Raw genomic sequence first — 9,707 nt, 5'->3', positions numbered from 1 at the left:
ATAGCCTGGTGGCGGATTTCTTTGATTTTGATTTTGGAAATTCCGGTTATTTTGGTAACCTGGATTTCCTCCTTGATAGTTATTATTATTTGATCCTGAAGGTCCTCCTACTTGATAGCTGTTTATAGGAGGATATTTTCGGTTGTTTGCTTCTATAGCTGGAAAATCACTGAAGTTCATTTCACCTTTTCGTAAGTAACCTAAGAAATTTGCTTGCTCTTCCATTGTACTTTGATCACAATCTCTAGTAAGATGGGGACCTTGGCATAGTTCACATCCTACTCTGATAGCATGCATTTCCTTGGTTACTTTCTCGATTTACCTTACTTGATTTGCTATTTGAACTTTTAAAGAAGCAATTTCATCATTGCTTTCAATACTAGAAACATTTGATGATCTAGAAAATTCTATTTCTTGATGCCAATTATGGGAATGGGAAGCTAAATCAGCAATGATTGTGTGAGCGTCTTCAGGTGTTTTCTTCATGATCGAACCTCCGGCTGCAACATCTATATCTTTTCTAGTTGACACATTGACTCCTTTATAGAATATTTGGACCTTTTGGAATGTATTCAACCCGTGTTGAGGACATACCCTAAGCATTTTGTTGAATCGGGTCCAAGCTTCATAAAGAGTTTCATTAGGCTTTTGCATAAAGTGATTTATATCACTTTGCAATTTTGCTGCTTTTGAAGCAGGAAAGAATTCTGACAAAAACTTATCCATCATATCATTCCAGTTTTCAATATAACCTTCTGGTAATGAGTCTAGCCAATCTCTTGCATCATCTTTTAAGGACCATGGAAAGATTTTTAAACATGCAACTTCATCGGTGACATCTTTGATTTTGAAAAGCTTGCAAATGCTTACAAACTTACGAAGATGCTCGTTAGCATCCTCATTTGGGGCTCCACCGAATTGACATGTATTAGTCACCATGTGTAAAAATTGACCTTTTATTTCAAAGCCATCACTCATCGTGGGTTGGATGATTGCATGGCCTTGACCTTTTCTTGTGGCCTTCATTAATGCTTCCATCGTTTGATTTGTATCAGCCATTTCTTCTTCTTTTTTAATAATCGGCTCTATGATTGGTTGAATTATTGGTTCAGAGTCGGATTCTAAGGAAAGTGACTCTAAATTTTTAGCAAGAGATTCTACTTCTTGAGCTCTTAAGCGTTCGTGGAATTTTCTTTCGGGTTCAGGATGTGAAGGAGTTAATTCAGCGTTGGAGGAACGTAAGTTCATACATTAATTTCTATTATGAGATCACTTCACTAAAGGTTTATCTAGGGTTACCTATTTGTTTCTCTTTTTTAGTGTTTTTCGGTGTTTTAAAATTACTAGTACTTCCTATTTCTTTTTGTTGTTTTTGTCCTTTATTAATTCTTTGAGGTTCCGGATTAAGTTTAACGAGTTTAGGATTGAACGGATCATACAATTTGGAAATTATACAAAGAACTAAAGGATTTATTCATAAACTTTGAACTTTCTTGGAAATGAATTTCCTCGAGAGGATCGAATAACATAAAAACAATGATAAAAACCCTTAAACAAACAGATTTTCCTTCTGATTTTGCCCACGTTTCGAATAGCCAAAAGATGCAGCAGAGGGGCAGGATCCTTCTATTGACCAATAAAATTGGTGATCCAACAACCCGGTCCACGTACAAATCCAACTACTACTACGAATCCGAAAAATTATCTATTTATTTAACTGCCAAGTCCCCGGCAGCGGCGCCAAAAAGTTGATGTGCTGGATCGAGACCTTTATTTATGAACGGATTTGAGTTGTTTTGTTACACGAATTGATTTATTGTATATGTGGTATTTTATTGAATTCAGGTTGATTTCACACATATATAGGCAACTAGTCCTATTCGTGTAGTTTAGTTTGTCGGTAAATCCGATTCGTTCCACAGGGAGATGGAGTGTTTAATGGTTTTTAATAGTCTTTGATGTCAAACTTATTTAAAGGGGGTTTTGGATTAGGAATTTATAAAATAACAGTAAAAGAAAATAACTTAAACTAATTTACTAAATAAAATTACAAGATTACAATAATTAACTTAAAAAGGAACTAAATGAAATTATACTAATTATGATTCATTAATTATATTACTAAATGGTAATTAGTAAAATAGTAACTTTTAATAAAACTATATATTTAGAATTTTGTTTTGAGTAATTATAATATAAAATTATTTAAATTAACTAAATGACAAGTTTTAATTATACTAAAATAAATTATTAGGAATAAAATTAATTAACTAATTATAAACTAGTTACAAATTGTAAATTTATAATAATTAATAGTGATTATTAGGATTAAAACATGTATTAAAGTTAATTTATAATAACTAATAATAATTATCTAGTAATAACCTAAATATAAATAATTAAATAACTAAACCCTAATTTTACCCTAACTGGTACTGTAGCCGCGTTATTACCTTACGCGTTTCGCGTATTGATACGCGTATCGCGTATAATTTAAAACCTACGCGAATTGTGTGAATCTGGTCGTACAGTTTGAATTACAGGCATACGCGTATCGCGTATACCATACACGATACGCGTATGATATATAAACTGTGACAAATAGTCTGTTACGAAATTTAAATATTTTTATGTATTCTTTTTATATTTTGTAATAATAATTCGTAAATAATAATAATAATACTTTTATAATAAATATAAATGGGATAAAAGGGAGTGTTTACTTAAATGTGTCACCCCTAGGTCCATGGATTGTTTTAAGTTTTAAGCCCTATTTAAAATGTTTTAGTAATAAACTTTATATTTTTCTTTCGAATAAATATAAGGTTACAACTAACTAAAATAAATCTAATTTTCATCGGATTCTTTTTAGATAGCTACTATTCCCTAAGTATTTAAATTGAGACCTAGCCTAGTTTTGACTTTCGCCAATACCCAAATCGTAACGGTTTCCCTTTTTACAATTTCACTGTCATATAATTATTGATATTACCCAAACCACCGAAGTTTATTTCTAAATTGGTGTTAATAACTTATCCATAAATTCGTCTAGATCATTTTCAATGTTGAAGCTTAATTTATATAAATAAAAACAACTTTCGTTATTTAAATTTAATAAATTAAGTGGCAAGGGTTAAATACCTAATTACATAAAAATGGTTCTTTTAACTAGGCTCAATATTAAAAATACTAAAGTTACATTTTAACTTTTACAAATGGTAACAATCCATTTCACTAGGGGCTCTACATCTAAGCAAACACTATAGAAATTTAGCTATTCATTACACTAGGGTAAACATAAAAATATAGATATGCAAACATAATAACAACGCTAATTTTAACAGAGTAAACTTACTAAAATATCTTCACTTTCATTAACTTCAAACGGTAGGAAAATTACAATAATAACACCCCTTTCACGGGTACAATAACACCCTTCATCACGAACAATACACCCTTAATATTTGAAACTATCCTAAATACTTGAAACTAATTATACAGAGTAATAAGATGACACTATATTTGACTATAGTAATTGTTGTGTGTGTTGTTTTTTTGTCTTGTAAAAAAAATATGTCCCTTCATTCTGTTGATAGTACTCCATATTTATCATCACAATGGAAGTAGTAGGTAAGTTCAATTGAATCCTTGCTGTAGCTCATTGAACCAAAAGAATTGATTTAAAACACAAAAAGCAGCCGCCCCTTATCTGATTCATGATTAAATTCGGCCTAATATTACGCGTTTCGTGTATGGCTACACGATTCACGTATGACCAATATTCTACACGTTTCGTGTAGCTCTACACGATTCGTGTAAGAGTAACTGGCAGTTTTCTTTATTTTTCTTTTTCGTTTGTTCTTTGTTGATCCCGTATCGACGTGTACTGACTTGGCACTTTCCATTTGAACTCTTTTCTTCATCTATCTTGTACTTTCATTCGGATAAACTTTTCTTGATATAAATTTGGTTAAAACTATCGTTTTATCGTCGTTTCTTCGAATAGCAAGCTCTTGTCTACTTTTATCGTTTTTCTCGTGAAATGCTCATTGAATGTCTTTGTAGATGGTAAAAACCTATGAAATATAAGTGATATTGCGTCGAATAATATGTATGTTTAGAGCAATATCATACTCTTTATGTTTTTGGACTGAGAATACATGCAAATGCTTTATTAACTGTTTTACAATATTTATATGCGTGAGTTTCATTAATCCCTTTTTAAATGCTTTCGCAATATATATTTTTGGGACTGAGAATACATGCGCTGCTTTTATAACTGTTTTACGAAATAGACACAAGTAATCGAAATTACGTTCTATGGTTGAATGATCAAAACTGAATATGCCCCTTTTTATTAAGTCTGGTAATCTAAGAATTAGGGAACAGACACCCTAATTGACGCGAACTCTAAAGATAGATCTATCGGGCCTAACAAGCCCCATCCAAAGTACCGGATGCTTTAGCACTTCGAAATTTATATCATGTCCGAAGGAGGATCCCGGAATGATGGGGATATTCTTATATACATATTGTGAATGTCGGTTACCAGGTGTTCAATCCATATGAATGATATTTTTGTCTCTATGCATGGGACGTATGTTTATGAGAAATGGAAATATGAAATCTTGTGGTCTATTAAAATTATGAAATGATTATTTATGTTAAACTAATGAACTCACCAACCTTTTGGTTGACACTTGAAAGCATGCTTATTCTCAGGTACGAAAGAAATCTTCCGCTGTGCATTTGCTCATATTAGAGATATTACTTGGAGTCATTCATGACATATTTCAAAAGACGTTGCATTCGAGTCGTCGAGTTCATTAAGATTATTATTAAGTCAATTATAGTTGGATATATTCTGAAATGGTATGCATGCCGTCAATTTTCATTGTAAAGAAAGTTTGTCTTTCAAAATTGAATGCAATGTTTGTAAAATGTATCATATAGAGGTCAAGTACCTCGCGATGTAACCAACTATTGTGAAACGTTTGTAATCGATATGGACTTCGTCCGGATGGATTAGGATGGGTCCTTTCAGTTGGTATCAGAGCAGTGGTCTTAGTGAACCGGGTCTGCATTAGTGTGTCTAACTGATAAGTCGTTAGGATGCATTAGTGAGTCTGGACTTTGACCGTGTCTGCATGTCAAAAGTTTTGCTTATCATTTTGTGTCGAAAATTTCCTGCTTATCATTCTTAGAGAATCACTTGCTTATCATCCTTAGTCTAGACATATCTTATTGCATTAATTGCATGATTAGTGTATAGACAAAAATTTATATCTTAGCATATCTGCTAATTCATATCTTAACGTACCTATTATTGTTACCGATGCCTGACAGCTTCCGTAGATTCCTCCGTAACTTATGGGATTTTAGTATCATATATGCATATGTAAATTATGTACTGCAGGGTACTAATCTATATCCTATAATCTATTTCTTATCGAAAATCCTTCATCTGATCGTACGGGATGAATCCCTAAACCAGTTCGAGTCCCTCAGATTCCTATAGCTATTCCGATAGTTATTCCGACAGCTATTCCGACATAGAGGTTCACCTAAGCTCCGAAAACAGCGTCATCGGCATGAATCAACCAACCAGCCATTATCAATTCATCTGATGGATTCGTAGTCGACTTAATTAATGGAAACGCGCAGAAGGCAATCCCTTCCACGAACCGAATTCACCTCTTGACAATGAACCTGAAGCGTTTACCGGTGAACCTGTTCGAGACACCATTTTCAGTCTCATTTTCCGGGGTAACTTGACAAGATTATATTCTATCCACAATTCTAAACCTTATTCATCCGCTCGTTCCGACCGACAATCATCATGGAGTAATAAGTCAACAAACTTCGCACTCAAATAATCAATTCGGAGAATGTGGTGCAAAATGTACCAGCTTCATCAACATCACCGGCACCAACAGTACAATCAATAACAACACCAGTACCATCAACAATCCATGCTTCAATATCATCATCTGTACTTTGAGTATGATCTTCGTTCGGCATGTCGAATATGTAATCTCTAAAGTTTTAAAGATTATTTATTCTAGTTCCAACCGAAAAGCAAATGAGTTTAATATTATATTAACTCATTAAATCCATGAATACATCTGAAGAAAATGTATATGTATATACGTTTTCAAAAAGATTGTAATTAAGAATTCTTTCGTACAAAGTGTTAATTGTGAAAATATTTTAACGGGTAGGTAATACCCGAGGAATATTTAGATTTCACATTAATAAGTTAAACTGTACACTCTTCGAATCTGATTCAACAGTTATTTACTATCCTACTTACAACTACCGTTATACGTATCCGTTCACCGCAGAATAACCATTTTCATTCAATTTCATATTTGGATTTTGACCTATCAGAATCCCACAAGTGGCATAATGAAGAAATAATGGACACAATAAAAATTGATTAGAAACAGACTAATTAACAATATGAAAAATTTTGTTAAGAATCTACGCTAACTGTTTCCAGCTAACTGTTCCTAGCTAACTGTTAATTCCGTATTACATTTTATTTATTGCAATTTAATTATCGCAATTTACATTCTCGCAATTTTATTTATTGTCATTTAATTTCTGTTATTTACTTTACGCACTTTATTTATCGTCATTTAATTTCTGTTATTTATTTTACGCACTTTAAATATCGGGACACGTATACAAGGTTTTGACATATCATATCGACGCATCTATATATATTATTTGAAATCACCATAGACACTCTATATGCAGTAATGATCGAGTTCTCTATACAGGGTTGAGGTTGATTCTCAAATAATATATATACTTTGAGTTGTGATCGAGTCTGAGACATGTACACGGGTCACGATATTTAGTAATTAATTCGAATATTATATATTAAACTATATATGAATTATTTGACTGTCAACTGTGGACTATCGACTGCGGACTAATAAGATCGGACAATTAAAAATGAAATAAAATATTGATTATAAAATATGAAACTAAACAAATTCTTCAAGTTGCCACTTGATTTCATCTTAAACCTCATTTGTATCTTGACGATTCCAATCTGCGTTCAAACCTTTCATGATTCTTGAAAACACCTCAATCGATAGGATGAACCAACCGCACTTCATCTACGGAAGAAAAGATTGATACATATAGTTACGCCTCTGAAAAAAACACTCGGAACCTAAGTAAACGTTTAACACGTATCTGTGATAGCTCCTTTGGCATTGTTATTACTGAAAATAACTTTGTAATCCCTTTCAAAGTAACAAATTTTGTCACAGCTCCAGCAAGTCAACTTCAATTTTTTTTTCATTCGAAACAACCTTACTATAACCTTGATATATATGCGTGCTCTTTTATTGTTACAGGGGAACCTTTTATATTCCACCATATTACCGTCAGCGTTTAATCATCTAAAAACACAATTCTCTTGAAATCACCTCGGATCGATAACCAATGATTCAGATATGGTAGCAGTAAATGTAGAGAAATTGGCAATCAGTACTTTGAAAACTCACAGCATATCTACATCAACAGTTATACATATAACATCTATCTCTTAGAATAATGACCTTCCATTCTGAAATTTTGAAAAGCACCCAGTCTACAAATCAATAATCTGAATATTGAAAAAGCTGAATGAAGCAGCAGAAACCGTAGACAATCGTAAATGATCTTAACAGCCAGAAGTTTGATAATAAAGAATAGTATGTTGGAAAAGCTCAGAAAAGTTAGAACTGGAAAACGGATTGAGCTAACCATGAAGGAGACCAAGGACAAATACAAGGACCATACCTATATTCAAAGAATCCAGGTAATTCTGGATCCGTTGAAATCTTTAGAGAATATATTGCTCCGAAGTCATGTTAAAATCTTGCGGAAAATTTTTCTTCATCAACCTTCGAACTTGAAAATTCAAAAATATCATCATAAATATCTTCGATATTTCTGAGGATATTTTCATAAATATTCTCGTCCGAAATTATATACCTCTTCGTGATTCCTATGTTTCATTATACTGAAACCTTCTGTAAAATTTAAGTTTAATTTATGAATGAATTCTGGAGAAATGTAAAGAAATAGATGCATGAATTAGTATAATATAATGACACTTGATCAACGTGATTATATTACAGTAATTCATGCTGAGTTTCTAATGGAACGTGATGATTCACAGGTCATACCGTCATCATGTGCCATGTTACACGACTCTTACATTCTATCTAATCTATAAACATATCAAGAACATATTTTCTTGATAGTCCTATCATTTCTCTTGAATTCGGGTAATTTGACAAATCAAATCATGCGATTACGTTCTTTATTGTTTAGAACATTAAGTTCATTTGAAGTTCCATACTTACAAATTCTGGACCGTTACTCGCTTTACTAGAGATTGAGAAGAGAATAAAAAGGCAAAGAGCTCCAAAATATAAGAGAAAATATAAAGCCCAACAACAACACAGTAATTACAAACCGTGGATATTAATACGAATAGCAATATAAAGCCACAGTAGAATTAAGAATAGTATCATCCCAAGGTAATAGTAGAAATGAATAGATTCCTCTGGTGGTAGTTGAAAAAGAAGAGTGATTGATACGATAATCAAGAAGATATTAAGGATTAGAACTGGATTAAGCATTTTCAAAATCTTTGGAAATAGGAATTAAGAAAGAAAGTAGTGATATGGTGAAAATCAATGAAACGAGCGAGGTTAATTTATAATGGAAGTATCCGACAAAGCAATCGAAGCAGATGACCGCATTAAGTAAAGAGATCTTAATTTCCTTATTCGCCGAAAAAGCCAAATCTTTTAGATTTCGAAAATTTTCTTTAAATCCCTTAAATTCCGGAAAATCAACCATAACTACGACACTGGTTAAGACAAACTTGCATCTACTCATTTCATTCTTTTATGATAGCTCTCCTCGTACTCTTCCAGTAACCGAATCGTTTTATCCATATTACCCAATGGTGATGAAACTCTATTTTACAACTCATATACGTCATGAAAACATTCTTAATTGTTAGCCATGATCACCTCACTCAAATTCGGGACGAAATTTCTTTAACGGGTAGGTACTGTGACAACCCGGGAATTTTCGACCAAATTTAAACTTAATCTTTATATGTTTCCGACACGATAAGCAGAGTCTGTAGTGTTGAGACTCAAAAAGTTTGAACAGTTTTATATAATCATTTGACCTTCGACTGCTTCCGACGATTCACGAACAATTGATTGTAAATAGATGTGTGTGTATATATATATAAATAATAATTACAATTTGAAGTATTATATGTTGTTGTTATTAATATTAATAAAAATAAAAATAGGATATTATAATAATTTTTATTTAAAAATATATCTATATATATAAATAAAATATAATAAATACATATTTTGTGATTTCGAAGTTATTTAGTAAACAACGGTAACGCTAAATTGTTATTCGTTTGATAGTAAACAAGTTAAGAAGGAACTTATGTGATTTTAAATTAAACGGTGATATGAAAATGAGTTTTACAAACTACAGGCTTATTAAAAATGTATTTAGAAACTATTTGTTTAATTTTAAAAAAAATTTATATTTTACTTGGGATTGGGAGTAAATAATTAATGTAATTTTTATTTAATAATTAATGATCGAATTTTATACCATAATGAGTAAAATAAATAAATATGGTTAATATAAAAATATGG

This window comes from Rutidosis leptorrhynchoides, chromosome 6 (genome assembly GCF_046630445.1).
Source record: "Rutidosis leptorrhynchoides isolate AG116_Rl617_1_P2 chromosome 6, CSIRO_AGI_Rlap_v1, whole genome shotgun sequence".
NCBI lineage: Eukaryota > Viridiplantae > Streptophyta > Magnoliopsida > Asterales > Asteraceae > Rutidosis > Rutidosis leptorrhynchoides.
This window is presented reverse-complemented; position numbering follows the sequence as displayed.